This window comes from Bufo gargarizans, chromosome 6 (genome assembly GCF_014858855.1).
Source record: "Bufo gargarizans isolate SCDJY-AF-19 chromosome 6, ASM1485885v1, whole genome shotgun sequence".
NCBI classification, from domain to species: Eukaryota; Metazoa; Chordata; class Amphibia; order Anura; family Bufonidae; genus Bufo; species Bufo gargarizans.
In genome coordinates, this window is record NC_058085.1 from 19332550 (window position 1) to 19352870 (window position 20321).

At 43.9% G+C, this 20321-nt stretch overlaps 1 pseudogene; it reads left to right on the plus strand.

Annotated features, from left to right (window-relative positions):
- Positions 1-20321, plus strand: part of LOC122940390 — a 1294760-nt pseudogene that overhangs the window by 16415 nt on the left and 1258024 nt on the right.

Here is a 20321-nt window from a genome sequence, read left to right on the forward strand (position 1 = left end):
GTTGTAGTCAATGGAGTATATTCAGACCATGGTCTTGTTACCAGTGGGGTACCTCAGGGATCTGTTCTGGGACCCATATTGTTTAATATCTTTATCAGCGAAATTGCAGAAGGCCTCGATGGTAAGGTGTGTCTTTTTGCTGATGACCCAAAGATTTGTAACAGGGTAGATGTTCCTGGAGGGATACACCAAATGGAAAATAATTTAGGAAAACTAGAGGAATGGTCAAAAATTTGGCAACTAAAATGTAATGTTGATAAGTGCAAGATAATGCACCTGGGGCATAAAAACCCAAGAGCAGAATATAAAATCAGTGATACAGTCCTAACCTCAGTATCTGAGGAAAGGGATTTAGGGGTCATTATTTCAGAAGACTTAAAGGTAGGCAGACAATGTCATAGAGCAGCAGGAAATGCTAGCAGAATGCTTGGGTGTATAGGGAGTGGCATTACCAGTAGAAAGAGGGAGGTGCTCATGCCGCTCTACAGAGCACTAGTGAGACCTCATTTGTAGTATTGTGCGCAGTACTGGAGACCATATCTCCAGAAGGATATCAATACTTTGGAGAGAGTTCAGAGAAGAGCTACTAAACTAGTACATGGATTGCAGGATAAAACTTACCAGGAAAGATTAAAGGACCGTAACATGTATAGCTTGGAAGAAAGACGAGACAGAGGGAATATGATAGAAACTTTTAAATACATAAAGAGAATCAACAAGGTAAAAGAGGAGAGAATATTTAAAAGAAGAAAAACTGCTAAAAGAGGACATAGTTTTAAATTAGAGGGGCAAAGGTTTAAAAGTAATATCAGGAAGTATTACTTTACTGAGAGAGTAGTGGATGCATGGAATAGCCTTCCTGCAGAAGTGGTAGCTGCAAATACAGTGAAGGAGTTTAAGCATGCATGAGATAGACATAAGGCCATCCTTCATATAAGATAGGGCCAGGGGCTATCCATAGTATTCAGTATATTGGGCAGACTAGATGGGCCAAATGGTTCTTATCTGTCGACACATTCTATGTTTCTAGAGTGTCAGCTCGCCAGCAGGCCCTCACCTATATTCTTTTACAGAGTCAGCTCACCAGCAGGCCCTCGAATATAATGTTTTACAGGGTCAGCTCACTAGCAGGCCCTCACCTACAACCTTTACAGGGTCAGCTCACCCCCTGATGACGACAGTGAAGTCTTGCCCGTTGGTACTCTGGCACACATGGCTGACTTCATGTTAGGCTATCTTTCCCACGACCCGCGCGTTATAAGCATTTTAGACAACACGGATTACTGGTTGTTCACCCTTCTCGACCCCAACTACAAAGAGAACTTCTCATCTCCAATTCCTCTGGTGGAGAGGACAGGCAAAACGGTGCTATACCAGAAGGTCCTTGTGGAAAAATTGCTCCAAAGTGGATAGGGCAGACATCCAAATGGATCGTCGACTTCACAGGGACGTGCAATTAGCCATAAGTTATCTAGAGTCAACAAAGCGGCAGCAGGCCCTCGCCCATAATATTTTTGATGGTCAGATCACCTGCAGGCCCTCGCATATCTGTGACAGTGTACTTTTTGTGTAGATGCTGCAAACAGTGACATTACCTGTGATACCTACACACTGTACAATTCCCAATTCCACCCCACACACTATCTATACATTACACATACATACATAACAGCAACCCACCCAACCTATCTACACACTGTCCCTACGTGCAGCAGTAAAGGGGTTACTGCTGCAGGGGTGCAGGGAGCAGTGAAGGTGTAAATTTAATACCAGCAGTGCAAGGGTTAATGCAGGGGCTGGATAACACAGGGTTAGGGCTGCTGGGAAGGGATTAATGCAGAAAGGGTTAACCCTGTGCTGTATAAGGGGTCAAATCAGAGCAGGGGACCAGGGGTACAGCAGGGGTTAATGGGGAAGGTTGGTGAAGCAGGGATTAACACGGGTACAGAGCAGCAGGGGTTAAGGAGCTACTGCAGTGCAGGGACTGCAGTACTAAAGGGGTTACAGGGGTAGCAGCAGGGGATTGCAGGGTTTAACAATGAAGCAGGGCACGTGATACTTAGCCAGCTAGCATTCCAGAGGGGGGGCTGGTTGCTTCATAGCACTGCCTGTATGCTTTCCTCCTGGGGCTGGTCTTTGTCTGTGCTCTTGTCTTCAGAGCGCAGTGCAGCTCATTGCTGCCTGCGCCCTCTTTCTTGCTGGAGGTGCCGGGGTTGCTTCCAGGAGGCTGGTAGGGGTATCTGTGGGGTGCGGGGATTACTGCTTTTCTTGCGCAGCGCAGCCCGGCGCATGGCTGCCTGCGCTCTCCTCTTGCAGGGGGAAGACAAACTCCTCTTCTGGGACGATTCGGCGGAGGGGTAGGGGTTCTTCGGTGGAGGGGTAGGGGTTCTGACTAGCGCAGTGATGACTGCGCTATCTTCCTGGAGGGGGAGCTGGTTTTGTGAGCGCCGCACGCGCTATCCTGCAACTGGGGGGTGCGGGGATCATCTGTACTTGAGCGCCGCATGGCCGGGGTATTCAAACCCAGCCGCGCACGCTCCCGTCTTCCCGCGCTCAGCCCAGTCCGCGTAGGCTGGCGCGATAATATGACGTCACCGTGCCAGCCTGCGCATCCTGGAGCGCGCTCCAGGTGGGATCTCTTTGATCCTACCACCTGTAAAGTGTCTGCATATCCCAGGTGCTGTAATTACCGCACCGGGGATATGCAATAAACAGAACATTTGTTCCCCTATCTCTGTTAATTTAACTATCTCCAGCCCTGCTGGGGATGTTTAACAAAAGGCACCGGATCTATTGACCCCTTGCCTTTTGAAGTCACCAGAAACTGGACATAATTGTCCAGCCACCTGGTGACATCTCCACCTCCTGCAGGAGCTGGAATGCGGGAGGAGGCTGGGGGGGGGGGGGGGAAGAGGTGACGTGACTGGGGGTATATTGGCCACGATTAAGCATACATTATATATCTATATAGATGCTTGGGCACATCTATATACATATACTCAATATAAACCTGGACAGCTGTAAGACCACATATATACCATGCTGACACAAGTGTATACATAGACGTGTGCAATTACAGGGCATACATACACACCTGGGGCATCACATACAGGGGACATACATATGTCCCCACTTGCCATACAGGGCCAATATATATACAGTTGCAAGAAAAAGTATGTGAACCCTTTGGAATGATATGGATTTCTGCACAAATTGGTCATAAAATGTGATCTGATCTTCATCTAAGTAACAACAATAGACAATCACAGTCTGCTTAAACTAATAACACACAAAGAATTAAATGTTACCATGTTTATATTGAACACACCATGTAAACATTCACAGTGCAGGTGGAAAAAGTATGTAATACCCTTGGATTTAATAACTGGTTGAACCTCCTTTGGCAGCAAAAACGTCAACCAAACGTTTCCTGTAGTTGCAGATCAGACGTGCACAACGGTCAGGAGTAATTCTTGACCATTCCTCTTTACAGAACTGTTTCAGTTCAGCAATATTCTTTAGATCTCTGGTGTGAATTGCTTTCTTGAGGTCATGCCACAGCATCTCAATCGGGTTGAGAAGGCGTATTTTCTTCTGTTTAAGCCATTCTGTTGTTGATTTACTTCTATGCTTTGGGTCGTTGCGCTGTTGCAACACCCATCTTCTGTTGAGCTTCAGCTGGTGGACAGATGACCTTAAGTTCTCCTGGAAAATGTCTTGATAAACTTGGGAATTCATTTTTCCTTCGATGATAGCAATCCGTCCAGGCCCTGAAGCAGCAAAGCAGCCTCAAATCATGATGCCCCAACCACCATACTTCACAGTTGGGATGAGGTTTTGATGTTGGTGTGCGGTGCCTATTTTTCTCCACATAGTGTTGTGTGTTTCTTCCAAACAACTCAACTTTGGTTTCATCTGTCCACAGAATAATTTGCCAGTACTGCTGTGGAACATCCAGGTGCTCTTGTGCAAACTGTAAAAGTGCATCAATGTTTTTTTGGACAGCAGTGGCATCCTCTGTGGTATCCTCCCATGAAATCCATTCTTGTTTAGTGTTTTACATATCCTAGATTCACTAACAGGGATATTAGCAAATGCCAGAGACTTTTGTAAGTCTTTAGCTGACACTCTAGGATTCTTCTTCACCTCATTGAGCAGTCTGCGCTGTGCTCTTGCAGTCATCTTTACAGGACGGCCTCTCCGAGAGTAGCAGCAGTGCGGAACTTTCTCCATTTATAGACAATTTGTTTTACCGTGGACTGATGAACAGCAAGGCTTTTGGAGATACTTTTATAACCCTTTGCAGCTTTATGCAAGTCAACAATTCTTAATCTTAGGTCTTCTGAGAGCTATTTTGTGCGAGGCATCATTCACATCAGGCAATGCTTCTTGTGAAAAGCAAACCCAGAACTGGTGTGTGTTTTTTATAGGGCAGGGCAGCTGTAGCCAACACCTCCAATCTCATCTCATTGATTGGACTCCAGTTGGCTGACATCTCACTCCAAATAGCTCTTGGAGATGTCCTTAGTCTGGGGGTTCACATACTTTTTCCACCTGCACTGTGAATGTTTACATGGTTCAATAAAAACATGGTACATTTTTTTTTTACTTAGATGAAGATCAGATCACATTTTATGACCAATTTGTGCAGGAATCCATATCATTCCAAAGGGTTCACATACTTTTTCTTGCAACTGTATATGGCCATACAGGGAATATATATCCCTATTGGCCATATAAAGGGGCCCATATATATACATATATACACATATCAATGAAGGGGCAGATACATTTATATATCTATATATATACGCCCACCTGACTTCCCTCTACACATTCTTCCCCATTTTTAAAAAATCAAAGTCTCTTTCTTGCAGACTGTGAACCTACGATGATTGTTCCTTTGAGTAGTATCGTCAATTTTGCTATTATGTTATATTAGTTTTCATATATTTAATTGAGTTATGTATTGTTTTTTTTATACATGTTTCTATTGATTAACATGTGTTTAGGCACAGCCTGTGGTGTCTGACGTCACTCCACATGTTCAATTAACTTTGATATAAAAGTGTGTAAGAATGTATTATACATTCAGCTGATGAAGGCTGGACGGGCTGCAACGCGTCCTTATACTATTATCCATGAATCTATGGAATAAAAGTAAGCATATTTATAAAAGAGATAACGTCCGCTGGCATGTAAAGGGCTGACAGAGGGAGCGGACTCCCTCTTTCTGCCATTGGCACCCCGTAAATGCGATCGCAGAGTGCCGATGTGTGTAAATCGCTGGCCGGGGTCTCGTGTAGGCCCCAGACCAGCCTTGAGTAATTTCAAGCAGGCTGCACCTCTCTGGCGCAGCCTGCTGGTCAATGTCAGAATAGCACTGACCTTAAAATGCAATGTACTATAGGGATAATGTCTGTAAAGAATAAATCAAGGCAACTGGACTTACTGTAGATTTCTTGAAAACGTTTCACTCGTTCTTCCAACGAGCTTTCTCAATTCTGAGTGACTGTACAAGAATTCACTGGGAATAAATATGTAACTGACTCAACATCTGGTAATTATACCCAGCATGGGGTCAGAGGTCATTATACCCAGCATGGGGTCAAAGGTGTTGATTCCATTATCTTAATTGGAGTCAGTAGAAATAATTTCGAAAAAACTTAATAACAAGCGATGGATCTTGGTAAGCGGCAATGCAAAAACATATTTTTTTTTTAAAGGTGTTTTCTTGCAAAAAAAGTAGTAAAATGTAAAAAAAACTATATTTATTTGGTATCGCTGTAATCGTAGTGACCCAGAGAATAAAGATATTATGTTATTTATACCCAAAAAATGAACACCATAAAATTTATAATGTAAAAACGCAGTGGCAGTGTTGCTGTTTTTTCCCATCTCCCTCCCAGAAAAAGTAATAAAAGTTAATCAGAAAGTTCCGTGTACCCCAAAAATGGCGCCATTAAAAACTACAACTTGTCCTGCAGAAAACAAGCCCTTATAAAGCTACATAGAAAGAAAAATAAAAAAGTTATAGCTCTTGGAACGCAACGATGAAAATAGGAAGAAAAACACTTGGTCAGTAAGAGCCAAAACAGGCTGATCTATAAGGGGTTAAAGGAGTTGTCTCATCTGAGACAATGGGGGCATATCACTAAGAAATGCCCCCATTGTCTAATAGGTGCGGGTCCAACCGATGGACCCGCACCTATATTGAGAACAGAGCGGGCCAAAGTGGTGGCTGGAGGACTCTGGTCCGGCCACCACCAAGTGCTCTCCCCATAGAAATGAATGGGAGCGCACCACGTATGACCGGCCACCATTCCCATTAACTTCTATGGGCCTAACAAATAGCCAAGCCAGTGCTGCGCATGCACAGTGCATCCTCCACCACTTTTCGGGGCTCCGTTTCAGGAAGATGGGTGCGGGTCCCAGCGGTGGTTCTCACACCTACCAGACAATAGGGGCATATCCTAGCAAACTGACCCCATTCTCTCAGATGAGACAACCCCTTTAATATAAATGTACAAAAAAGGAAGATGTTATGGTGTGGGCCATGCAGTTTGTTTACTTGACAGTGACAGGACTGAGATTTGGAGAGACCTCGGTGTGCACAGTGTCCTAGCTGCAGTGATGATGTTCAGGTCACAGGATTATTCTTCGGCGCTATATGTAGTTTGTGTAATCGGGAAAGGCTGCAGGATAGGGCTACATTCACACAGTGGAAATGGCACACCGCTGTTTTTAGAATGAATGGAAGTCAGTGGCGCTATTCACATGGTCATTTTTTTTTAAGATGAGTGAATAGTGGTTGTGAAAATAGGACGTCCTATTTGTGACCATTTTCACTGCCAGATGGACCCCGTGTAAATCAATGGGACTATTTTTAATGGTCATTTAGACAGGAGTGCATCGATTTAATGGCCGTTTAAAATGGGCACACCAGTGGAAAATGGCCATTTAAGGGTTAAACTAAAAATACATTGCCTTATCCACTTGCGCACACACAAGACAGTCTCTCTTGGCGCTAAAGGACCTGTGCCACCAACGTGATGACATCACCATGCTCTCCCAGCATTATTGCTTAGGAGCGCATGGTGACATCATCCCACTGAAAGTATAGGTCCTTTAGCACTAATGATGAGCGAGCATGCTCGGCACATGGCAGTACTCGGCCGAGTACCACATGTGCTCGAGCGCCATGCTCAAGTCTCCTTCCCGCACGTTTCGTGGCTGCTGAGCAGCCAATAAACATGCAGGTAAATACTGCCATCTCTGTAATGCCAGTAGCCTTGTTGGCTGCTGGCATTACAGTGATTGGCTGGCCGGAACGCGTCATCGGGTGTTATATAGCACCCAATGACGCGGGTTCGGCTCATTGCGAGTCAGGGAGAGCTGCGCTTAGGAAGGGACAGATAGTGTAGGGAGTTTGTGAACACAATTTATTCAATTTTTAAATGTTTCAAAGACCCAAAAGTCCTTTTAAGGACTATTGTGTGTGGTGGCAGCAATTTAATTGTGCAAAGTTGTACTCTAATATTTATTTTTTAGATACATCTCGAAAAAGCGATTATTTTGCTATATAGAAGGTGTCTGCAGTGACTTGTGACATCTGTGCAGCAGTACCTTCTGTGTGTCAGGGGCAGAGATAGGAAGAATATTAGTGAATATTATTATACTCATTTCTGCAGTTTATGTACCGCAGATTCCAATAATCTGTGTGTTTCTGTGACATATACTGTCCTTTATCAGAAAACTGTCTTTAGCAGACTGTAAAAAAATCTGCTCAGCATGGATGGGCAGATGAGGAGGATGAGGAGATGGAGAGTCATCCTGATGTCAACATCGATGTTTTACCTGTTGGTACTTCATGTTAGGCTGCCTTTCCAACGACCCTCGCGTTATACGCATTTTAGATAATTGATTACTGGTTGTTCACCCTTCTCGACCCCCGATACAAAGAGAAATTCTCATCTCTCATTCCTCTGGTGGAGAGGACAGGCAAAATGGTGCAATACTGCGATACTTGTTGGAAAATTGCTCCAAAATTTTCCATCTGACAACACTAGCAGAGTCGGTACTTCCTTAGGCAACCGAGGAAGGGAAACAAGGGAAACACACAGCTGTTCCAACAAAGGCAGGGCAACACTCTCCAAGGCATGGGACACTTTCATGACACCCCGCTAGCAACCTCACCCTGAAGCGCGGCCTAGTGGTATAAGGAGGGAAAAGTTCAGCTCAACAGCAGGCCTCGCCCCTAATGTTTTAGAGGGTCAGCTCAACAGCAGGCCTCGCCCCTAATGTTTTATGGTTGCTGCTTTGACTCCTGGGTCCCGCCGCCTACCAGGATATCGCCGCTTTGTCATCGCACCGTGCTGTGCCCTTTTGTCAGAGTAGGTCCCACTCAATAGAGGCTTCCTTGACGTGGTGAGTGGGCTTATGCCTTTTGATCAAAATGTACACTAATGCCTCTTGTACAGCATGCAATACGGGGGGCTGTACACTTTTTAGGTCAAAGCCAAGCACTGTGGATGTGCGACCCAGTTCTTTTTTCTCCCTCATATAATTGTTATTTGAATCTTTCTTCTTTATTACTGGTGTCAGCACTCCTCCCATTCGGCACAGGTGGTTTTAATCACACAGGATTGCATATAGTGGTCATTGACCTGTAGCTCCTGATAGTAATGGACATGCTGTGTTAGACAGCTGTTCATATGGTGCAGTACTGTGCGGTGGCCTTTGTTTTTGTGGTGCTGTTCTGGTGGGTTGGTGGGACCCAGTGCCATGGGTGGCATCGTCAGACAGCATGGTTGCTGCTTTGACTCCTGGGTCCCGCCGCCTACCAGGATATCGCCGCTTTGTCATCGCACCGTGCTGTGCCCTTTTGTCAGAGTAGGTCCCACTCAATAGAGGCTTCCTTGACGTGGTGAGTGGGCTTATGCCTTTTGATCAAAATGTACACTAATGCCTCTTGTACAGCATGCAATACGGGGGGCTGTACACTTTTTAGGTCAAAGCCAAGCACTGTGGATGTGCGACCCAGTTCTTTTTTCTCCCCCATATAATTGTTATTTGAATCTTTCTTCTTTATTACTGGTGTCAGCACTCCTCCCATTCGGCACAGGTGGTTTTAATCACACAGGATTGCATATAGTGGTCATTGACCTGTAGCTCCTGATAGTAATGGACATGCTGTGTTAGACAGCTGTTCATATGGTGCAGTACTGTGCGGTGGCCTTTGTTTTTGTGGTGCTGTTCTGGTGGGTTGGTGGGACCCAGTGCCATGGGTGGCATCGTCAGACAGCATGGTTGCTGCTTTGACTCCTGGGTCCCGCCGCCTACCAGGATATCGCCGCTTTGTCATCGCACCGTGCTGTGCCCTTTTGTCAGAGTAGGTCCCACTCAATAGAGGCTTCCTTGACGTGGTGAGTGGGCTTATGCCTTTTGATCAAAATGTACACTAATGCCTCTTGTACAGCATGCAATACGGGGGGCTGTACACTTTTTAGGTCAAAGCCAAGCACTGTGGATGTGCGACCCAGTTCTTTTTTCTCCCCCATATAATTGTTATTTGAATCTTTCTTCTTTATTACTGGTGTCAGCACTCCTCCCATTCGGCACAGGTGGTTTTAATCACACAGGATTGCATATAGTGGTCATTGACCTGTAGCTCCTGATAGTAATGGACATGCTGTGTTAGACAGCTGTTCATATGGTGCAGTACTGTGCGGTGGCCTTTGTTTTTGTGGTGCTGTTCTGGTGGGTTGGTGGGACCCAGTGCCATGGGTGGCATCGTCAGACAGCATGGTTGCTGCTTTGACTCCTGGGTCCCGCCGCCTACCAGGATATCGCCGCTTTGTCATCGCACCGTGCTGTGCCCTTTTGTCAGAGTAGGTCCCACTCAATAGAGGCTTCCTTGACGTGGTGAGTGGGCTTATGCCTTTTGATCAAAATGTACACTAATGCCTCTTGTACAGCATGCAATACGGGGGGCTGTACACTTTTTAGGTCAAAGCCAAGCACTGTGGATGTGCGACCCAGTTCTTTTTTCTCCCCCATATAATTGTTATTTGAATCTTTCTTCTTTATTACTGGTGTCAGCACTCCTCCCATTCGGCACAGGTGGTTTTAATCACACAGGATTGCATATAGTGGTCATTGACCTGTAGCTCCTGATAGTAATGGACATGCTGTGTTAGACAGCTGTTCATATGGTGCAGTACTGTGCGGTGGCCTTTGTTTTTGTGGTGCTGTTCTGGTGGGTTGGTGGGACCCAGTGCCATGGGTGGCATCGTCAGACAGCATGGTTGCTGCTTTGACTCCTGGGTCCCGCCGCCTACCAGGATATCGCCGCTTTGTCATCGCACCGTGCTGTGCCCTTTTGTCAGAGTAGGTCCCACTCAATAGAGGCTTCCTTGACGTGGTGAGTGGGCTTATGCCTTTTGATCAAAATGTACACTAATGCCTCTTGTACAGCATGCAATACGGGGGGCTGTACACTTTTTAGGTCAAAGCCAAGCACTGTGGATGTGCGACCCAGTTCTTTTTTCTCCCCCATATAATTGTTATTTGAATCTTTCTTCTTTATTACTGGTGTCAGCACTCCTCCCATTCGGCACAGGTGGTTTTAATCACACAGGATTGCATATAGTGGTCATTGACCTGTAGCTCCTGATAGTAATGGACATGCTGTGTTAGACAGCTGTTCATATGGTGCAGTACTGTGCGGTGGCCTTTGTTTTTGTGGTGCTGTTCTGGTGGGTTGGTGGGACCCAGTGCCATGGGTGGCATCGTCAGACAGCATGGTTGCTGCTTTGACTCCTGGGTCCCGCCGCCTACCAGGATATCGCCGCTTTGTCATCGCACCGTGCTGTGCCCTTTTGTCAGAGTAGGTCCCACTCAATAGAGGCTTCCTTGACGTGGTGAGTGGGCTTATGCCTTTTGATCAAAATGTACACTAATGCCTCTTGTACAGCATGCAATACGGGGGGCTGTACACTTTTTAGGTCAAAGCCAAGCACTGTGGATGTGCGACCCAGTTCTTTTTTCTCCCCCATATAATTCCTAATGTTTTAGAGGGTCAGCTCAGCAGCAGGCCCTCGCCCCTAATGTTTTAGAGGATCAGTTCAGCAGCAGGACCTCGAATATAATGTTTTACAGGGTCAGCTCATCAGCAGGCCCGCACCTAAAATCTTTTACTTGGTCAGCTCACCTGCAGGCCCGCAACTCAAATCTTTTACAGGGTCAGCTCACCTGCAGGCCCGCAACTCAAATCTTTTACAGGGTCAGCTCACCTGCAGGCCCGCAACTCATGCGGCCTTGCTTTGAAGTAGTAGCTGGTGCGTTTTTATCAGGCTCCCTCTTCCAAATCGAACAATGATTCCACATTACCGGTGGTCACTATGTTAGGCGCATAAAAGAACATCAAAAGTTGATGGGGAAGATATCCAAATGGATTGTGGATGCCACGTGGATGTGCGATCAGGCAGAATTTATCTAGAGTCAACAAAGCGGCAGCAGGGCCTCTCCTGTATAACGTTTCCTCATCCAAAATACTGCAGTGACATTACCTGTAATTTTTTTATTACTCATTCCAATAACAGGGCATCTTAAAGAGGACCTTTCATCAGAAAATAGTGTGTTAAATTCTTATACGACCTTATGGGGCTGCTCTCACTGATGTCTGGACATATTATATATTTTTTTTAAATGGACCCCCCGTTTGCCCGCTACGCTCTCTATTAGTTTTGTTGCATCATATGCAAATAAGGCAATGAAGTTATAGTAGGTGTTGTTCTCTAAGTTCTGGTGGGCACAGTTATGCTCTCCCTGGCAGTGAGCGCATCCAATTGCAGCACCCCGCTCTTAGCCAGGGAGACGGAGCTCAAGTTCTCGCGAGATTTGCGAGAACTTGAGCTTCTAGACATCCGAACCGAGCGCCATCTTGGAGTCCCCAAGATGGAGCTCGGTCCGGATGTGTCTCTTTCTGACCTTTTACAATGGACCAGGCACCTTCCCTTCTTCAGAGCAGGGGGTGCCTGGTTGTCTCCCATTGATTTCCATTATACTCGGGTGCCAAGCCAAGCACATGTATATAGCAATGTGTTTGGGCCGAAAACCCGAATACTTTGATGCTCGATCATCACTAAATGAAGAGCGACTTTTCTCTACGCGTGCAAGTGGATGAGAGGAGTAAAATTTTTTCCCCGTAAAAACAAAACCCTGCACATTATTAATTATATGGGGGACATTATGTACACTGCAGGGATTGGTAATTAAATTAAAAAAAAGCTAATCAAAATCATCTAAATCATCCTCAAATAATGGCTGTTAAAAATGAATGTAAAACGTCCAGACTACCAAGAAAGGGATACAAAAAATGGTTGAAAAACACTGAGAGTGTCCGTTTTTAATGGCCTTTATTTTACGTGTGAATGTAGCCTTAAGAGGTCATGCAAAAAAGTCTCTCACCACTGAACACCAGATATTTGCCTGCTGCTGGGAAGAGCATGATGTGCTCGGTATTACTTTAACTTTATTCACAGTATAGGAGCTTCATTGATGTAAGGGGGGTAGGGACAGCACTACTGCAGGGGGCGCACACAGGGGGCATAACTACTGTTTGCAGACATCAAGGGGACATTTTATTGAGTGGGGGCACTTAGGGGGCATCAGTGAAGAGGGCACTAAGGGGGAATTCCATTATGAAAGGGAAACTGAGAGGAGATAACTATTGTGTGGGGCACTAAGAGGGGATTTATCGCCTCTTGTCCAGCGCTAGGAAATGTTTTATTTATATATCTTTTAAATTACTGATTGGGTGGGGGTTGCAGGAAGTTGCTCAAGGTGGGAGCCAGTGTTTTCTAGTTATGCCCCTTGGTCTACTATTAGATAGTAGTCTGTTTGGCCACCACTGTTTTAGTCAATTGATATTCTAATTGTGTGCCATGTCTTATACTTTCTGTGGATTTTTTATATGGAAAAGTTATAAAACTTTCAAAACAATTTTAATGTTATTTATCAGTAATAAAATGTGTTTTATTCTTGGCAGATGACTGTATCCGGAACTTAGAGAAACATCCGATATCTTCAGATTTTGAAGTAGATGATTGTGGTATCACACGAGATACATTTGAAGAGCATGCCAATATGCAAGATATACCCTCATTCAATCACAACAATGCATCATTTGATTCTTTTAAACAGGTCCGATCTTCTGATTCATCACAGACTGTAAAACTGAATAAAAGTCACAGAATAGGTGCTAAACATCAAACAGCTCACGTAAAAGAGAAACCATTTTCATGTTCAGAATGTGGTAAATGTTTTGAGTATAAATCATATCTTGTTATACATCAGAGAATTCACACAGGAGAGAAGCCATTTTCATGTTCAGAATGTGGTAAATGTTTTCACCAAAAATCAAATCTTATTACACATCAGAGAACTCACACAGGGGAGAAACCATTTTCATGTTCAGAATGTGGGAAATGTTTTAAGAGTAAATCACGCCTTGTTATACATCAGAGAAATCACACAGGGGAGAAGCCATTTTCATGTTCAGAATGTGGGAAATGTTTTAACCACAAATCACATCTTGTTATACATCAGAGAACACACACAGGAGAGAAGCCATTTTCATGTTCAGAATGTGGGAAATGTTTTAACCGTAAATCACGCCTTGTTATACATCAGAGAAATCACACAGGGGAGAAGCCATTTTCATGTTCAGAATGTAGAAAATGGTTTAACCAGAAATCAGATCTTGTTGTACATCAAAGAATTCACACAGGAGAGAAGCCGTTTTCATGTTCAGAATGTGTTAAATGTTTTAACCAGAAATCAGATCTTGTTATACATCAGAGAATTCACACAGGGGAGAAGCCATTTTTATGTTCAGAATGTGGGAAATGTTTTCACTGTAAATCAGTTCTTGTTATACATCAGAAAATTCACACAGGAGAGAAGCCATTTTCATGTTCAGAATGTGGGAAATGTTTTAACCATGAATCAGATCTTATTATACATCAGAAAATTCACAAAGGGGAGAAGCCATTTTCATGTTCAGAATGTGATATGTGTTTCAACCATAAATCATCTCTTGTTAATCATCAAAAAACCCACATATAAGAAAAGCCATCTTCATGCTTAACCCGTTTGTGACCTCCCTTATGTGTTTTTATGGTGGTCACTAACTGGCTTCATTCCTTCAGATACTCCTTTTTACAGGGAGATAAAACAGTGTCTTGCTTTCAGTTTCCATAGGTAGCTGAGGGTTTGGAGCGATGATTGGGACCGCTGTGAGAGCTCCCCAAACAAACATAGTCTCCTGTATTGAATGAATAGTGTAAATGAAAAGTATGATCCAGTTAAAAGTGAAACTAAGGTGTTTTTATATATATATATATATATATATATATATATATATATATCCTCTAAACAAAATTGTTTGGTGAGGAAAAAATAAATAAAATGTATTACACCCTGCCTTTGATCGGTATGGGGACCCTCCATTCTTGTAAAACTGCAAATACATGGGCCTATATGTGAAAGTCCAAAAAATAGAGCTGGATTCCCACAACAGCTGGTGTCCAGACATGTGGAAAAAGGGGCGTCATTGACACTTGTAAATGGCCAGTTAGTTGCAGTCAAGTGGAATACAGATAGGATGTAACATAGTAACAGTTTATAAGGCTGAAAAAAGACATCTATCCATCCAGTTTAGCCTGTTATCCTGCAAGTTGATCCAGAGGAAGGCAAAAACAAAACAAAAAAACTGTGCGGTAGAAGCCAATTTCCCCCTAAAGTTTTTCCTGACTCTAATCAGGCAATCAGAATACCTCCCTGGATCAACGACCCATCTCTACTAGCTATAGCCTGTAATATTATTACATTATTGAACTCTTTTAGTGAACTCACCATCACCACCTCCTCTTGCAGAGAGTTCCATAGTCTCACTGCTCTTACCGTAAAGAATCCTCTTCTATGTTTGTGTACAAACCTTCTTTCCTCCAGATCCAGTGGAGGATGTCCCCTGGTTACAGTTACAGTCCTGTGGATAAATAGATGATGGGAGAGATCTCTGTACTGACCCCTGATATATTTATACATAGTTATTACATCTCCCCTGAGTTGTCTTTTTTCTAAAGTGAATAACCCTAATTTTGATATTCTTTCAGGGTACTGTAGTCTACCTATTCCAGTTATCACTTTAGTTGCCCTCCTCTGAACCCCCTTCAGCTCTGCTATGTCTGCCTTGTTCACAGGAGCCCAGGACTGTACACAGTACTCCATGTGTGGTCTGACTAGTGTTTTGTAAAGTGGCAGGACTATGTTCTCATCATGGGCATCTATGCTTCTTTTGATGCAACCCATTATCTTATTTTTTTTATTATTATAATTTTATTATACTGTTTCATACATCATACAAAACATTATACCACATTTAAGTTTGGAACAAATACATGTTTACACCCCCCCCCCCCCCCCCATTTTCCTTATTTGCTGCAACAAAAAGGAAAGAAAATAGATTTTTTTTTTTTTTTATCTAATTGACTCTTGCAGCAGTTGCCTGACACTGGTTTCTACAGCTTAGTTCACTAAAATTCCTAGGTCCTTTTCTATTTTTCCTCCCCATGTGCATAACCTTACATTTGTCAGTGTTAAACCTCATCTGCCACTTATCTGCCCAAGCCTCCAATCTATCCAGATCCATCTGCAGCAGTATACTGTCCTCTTCTGTGTTAATTACTTTACACAGTTTAGTGTCATCTGCAAAAATTGATATTTTACTGTGCAAGCCTTCTACAAGATCATTAATAAATATATTGAAGAGAATAGAGCCCAATACTGACGCCTGTGGTACTTCACTAGTGACAGTGACCCAATCTGAGTGTGTAACATTAATAACCACCCTCTGTTTTCTATCACTCAGCCAGTTACGTACCCACATGCAGACATTTTCTCCCAGTCCAAGCATTCTCATTTTTTATACCAGCCTTTTATGTGGTACAGTGTCAAATGATTTGGAGAATTCCAGATATATATGACATCTATTGATTCACCGCCAAGTCTAGAACTTAGGAAACCTTCAGTTTACCCACGATGATAAACTTACCGGCCTATAGTTTCTGGGCTCTGTTTTTGGACCCTTTTTGAATATTGGCACCACTTTTGTTTTGTGCCAATCCTGTAGAACACTCCCTGTCAGTATAGAGTCCTTAAATATCAGAAATAAGGGTCTGGCTATGACATTACTTAATTCTCTTAGGATACAATGGTGTATGCCATCTGGTCCCAGAAATTTGTCTATTTTAATATTTTTAAGATGTCGCTGTACTTCTTCCTGGGTCAGACAGGGCACTTTTAATGGGGAATTTACTTTTACATTCTGCATTTCATCTGACAGTTTATTTTCTTTAGTGACTACAGTGGGGAACAAAAACACCACTCTTTTGAATGACAATTTGAAGATTATTACTTTATGGTCACTATTTCCCAGGTATCCTCCAACCTGCACATCTGTTGTTCTGTCAGGTCTATTGGTTAATACTAAGTCCAGTGTGGCCGTCCCTCCAGTGGGGCCCTGAACCAGTTGGGGAAGGTAATTGTTTTTGGTTATTGCCAAGACGCTGTTTCCTTTATGAGATGTACAGGTTTCAGTTTCCTAGTCTATATCTGGATAGTTGAAGTCCCCCATAATAACATCATTATGATTTGCCGCCTCGTCTATTACATTTAGTAGTAGATTTTCTGTGGACTCTGGTATATTAGGTGGTGTGAGGAATATGGATTATTATTTAATGTCAGCCATGTTCTCACACCAGCCATCTGCTGTCTGATAGCACAGGAGGAGCTCTGCAGGGGGTCCTGGCTTCAAATAAGCCACTTGCTTACACATAGCACCTACTCCAGACAGCCAGGAACCCAGCCAATGGAACAAGAAAACTTTCCCTCAGTGGGTCTAAGTCAATCCTCGGAATAAAGCCAGTTATCAGACATATTGGAGCCCAATTATGAATCGCCCATCCATCACAGACATAAACCAGATACAAATTTGTGTCCCTGCCACCACCATGAACAGGCCCGTGTCATGGTTTGGTGGTGGGATGCCAGGGAGGGGAGATATACTTATCTCCCCACAGAAACCAAATAACGGTACCATGCTTAGACTGGTCCCAGAACCACCTCCCTGCGACATTTTGGTCTGGAGCCATGAGCCTTAATCTGTTTTGTGGCTCATATGCTGCCAGCACCAGAAAAGGGGAGAAGGACTCCTCCCATAGGCTGGAAGGGGAGGAGCCATGCTACAGCTCAAAAGGGTCATGAAGTGGGGTCACATCATGCCATGTGTTTAGAGGGACCTGCAAACTGCTGACATCCCTGCCTCCCATGTGACTATAGCTAAGAACTCATCACAACCCAAAGGACTCATATACCCGGTAAACTGACTTTTGTTCTGCCTAACCCTGGTTGTAACCTCAGACCACTGTATATATTTTTTGTGTGTATAGTGTTATTTCTAGTGATCCATTAAGGCGACTAAATATATAATTTAATCTTGTGCTGTCTTGTATCTCGATTACGAATCCCCACATCTGTGTTTCGGCCTAGTTATACACTACTGCGGGTTGGTTTCTCACCCTATATAATCCCGTTAGTGGACTGGGCTTATATCAAACAAGAAGCTGGTGGCAGTATACCCGGGCTGAGAACGCGTTGTTCCACTGGGTTAGTGAAAAGGCTCTCTCAGCTCGTCAGGGTTGTGAGCGAGCGTCTCCAACCCTCTGCCTCTCTGGGCCCGCGTGGACAGGAGGCAGCTGTGTAAACTGTACCAAGACTGACCTTGCCCACTCCTCCAGGAGGGTGTAACGTCACGCCTTGGTAACCAGTGACTATACCGTATCTTGCTGGCTCTACGTATTTGACTTCCGACGGCAGCGAGGTGTGGTATTTGTCACAGGTGGCTTATAATAAACTCCTATTAGTATTTTATAATTTTTTTTTCCTCCATGTATTTCTACCTACAGTGACTACACATGTTCATGTCCCTCACTTATATCCTCCCTGAGTGTGGGCTTTAGACAGAACTTTACATAAAGGCAAACCCCTCCCCCTCTCTGGTTTTGACGATCCTTTCGAAACAGAATGTAACCCTGTACGTTAACCACCCAGTCATAGCTATCATCCAGCCATGTCTCAGTTATTCCCACTGTCATAGCTATCATCCAGCCATGTCTATTCACTCTGTCATAGTCCTCCTCACACATTACCAATTCCAGTTCCCCAGTTTTATTAGTCAGGCTTCTGGCATTAGTATAAATACAATTAAGAGGTTTATGTATATTTTTTACCCTACACCTTAACTACAATTTTTATCTCCCAAAACAGCTGCCCCTTGCCCATTGAGGTTCAACCCATCCCTACGAAAGAGCTTGTAGCTGACAGAGAAGTCGGCCCAGTTCTCCAGGAACCCAAACCCCTCCTTTCTACACCAGTTCTTGAGCGACTTGTTAACCTCCTGAATCTCCTGCTGCCTTTCTTGTGTGGCTCGTGGTACAGGTAGTATTTTGGAAAGCCCTACGTTTTAGGTCCTTGCCCTTGTGACCTAAATCCCAAAAATCATTTTTAAGGACGCTCTACCTACCTCTAACTGAGCATGGGACAGCACAGGGGTAGTAAGAGAGAGAGGGGCTACCACAGATAAGAGTAAGTCTGTCTGCATGACACCTCATAAATCTATGGGAGTAGTGTATCTTTCATATAAATCACAGAAGAAAATGCACCAAACGGATATGCCACTGACTATACTAGCTGGTCGTACAAGCAGATATTAAAAGCTGAGACTTTTGCCAATATATTCCTGTCAGGAACATATCGGAGCCCATCATGCACCACGTCACGGTCTCTCATCATGGCAAGGGTCCTACCACTATGCTAACTGTGGTGTGAACACAGTCTGAAGGTGATGAAATCCAGCCAAGCTTCCACACAACCGCATAGCAGGACAACTAATGCAATGTGAACAAAGCAAGACTGTAAGCCACACCCATATCACACCGTGTAATGGAGGCCACCAGGTGCAAAAGAATGTTTAAATGCCAGATAAAGGCACATTCAATACACATAAAACAAAACAAAATCACAAAAATATAGTGGCAAATATGGGGGAACTGCTCAAACCCCAAACACTGTGGCGTGTTTCTCATTCAATATACCTCATTCTCATTAAATAAACTTCCTCATCCAATATACCAAATAGGCATACCTGTGGGGTCAATGCCACCGAAGGTTGCGTGAGTGTATTAATGAAACTTACAATTCCAGACCAGAAGGTTTGTATGTATGGGCATTCCCATATAAGGTGCCAGAAATTTGCCCCTTCTGCGTTGCATCTATGACACTTAGAATGTGTCAACTTGCCTATCCTTTGTAGCCGCACGGGTGATAGATAACTTTGGTGCACAATACATAGCTGAATAAATCTATTATTGATAGATGGGGAAACCAGTACAGGGGATTCCAATATATCATTAATATCCTCACTAGTAATACCTGGCATCAGTGTTTCCCATTTAGATAAAACCAAGAGGGGAGCACCATGCATTTTAGTATTCAACAGGTGGGTATAGAGAGCAGAGATAAATCCCTTGGGCCCTGGGAGCGTATGACGCCTATCAGTGGATAGTCAGAGATAGATACTACAGTGTTTCCAAAGTGGGTACTCTGCTTGTCGTACCTGGAGATATTTGAAAAAGGATGTTCTAGGAAGATCATGACGTTCCTTCAGTTGCTCAAAGGAATTAAATACATTGCTGGAATATAAGTCTCCCAGTACACCAATCCCATGATTCTCCCAGAACCGCCCATCTATCCCTGTGCGAAGAGAAGGAAACATAGGATTATCCCACAAAGGCACCTCAGGCATCAGTCCTGTGTGAGAATGCAGTTTCTTGCCAGCCTCCCAAACTTGGGCAGCTAGCTTATGTACAGGTAGAAGCAGGCGGCCGAACAGTTTTGGTTGTTCCAGCACTGGCCACAATGATGGGATATCTAAGAACACTGCTAACTGCTTTTACGCTCTAGCTAGAGTGCCATCCGAGGAGATCCATGACTTCAACTGCCCTGACAGATATTACAAATAGAGATCAGGCAGGGACATACCACCCTCACCCCTGGGTCTGCACAGCACGTCAATGGACAATTTACGTCTATTATTGCCCCATATGAATGGAGAAAGAAGAGATCTAAAACGTTTGAATATTTTTTTAGGCACTAGGAAGGGAGCATGCTCTAAAACATAACCACTTAGGCAAAATAAT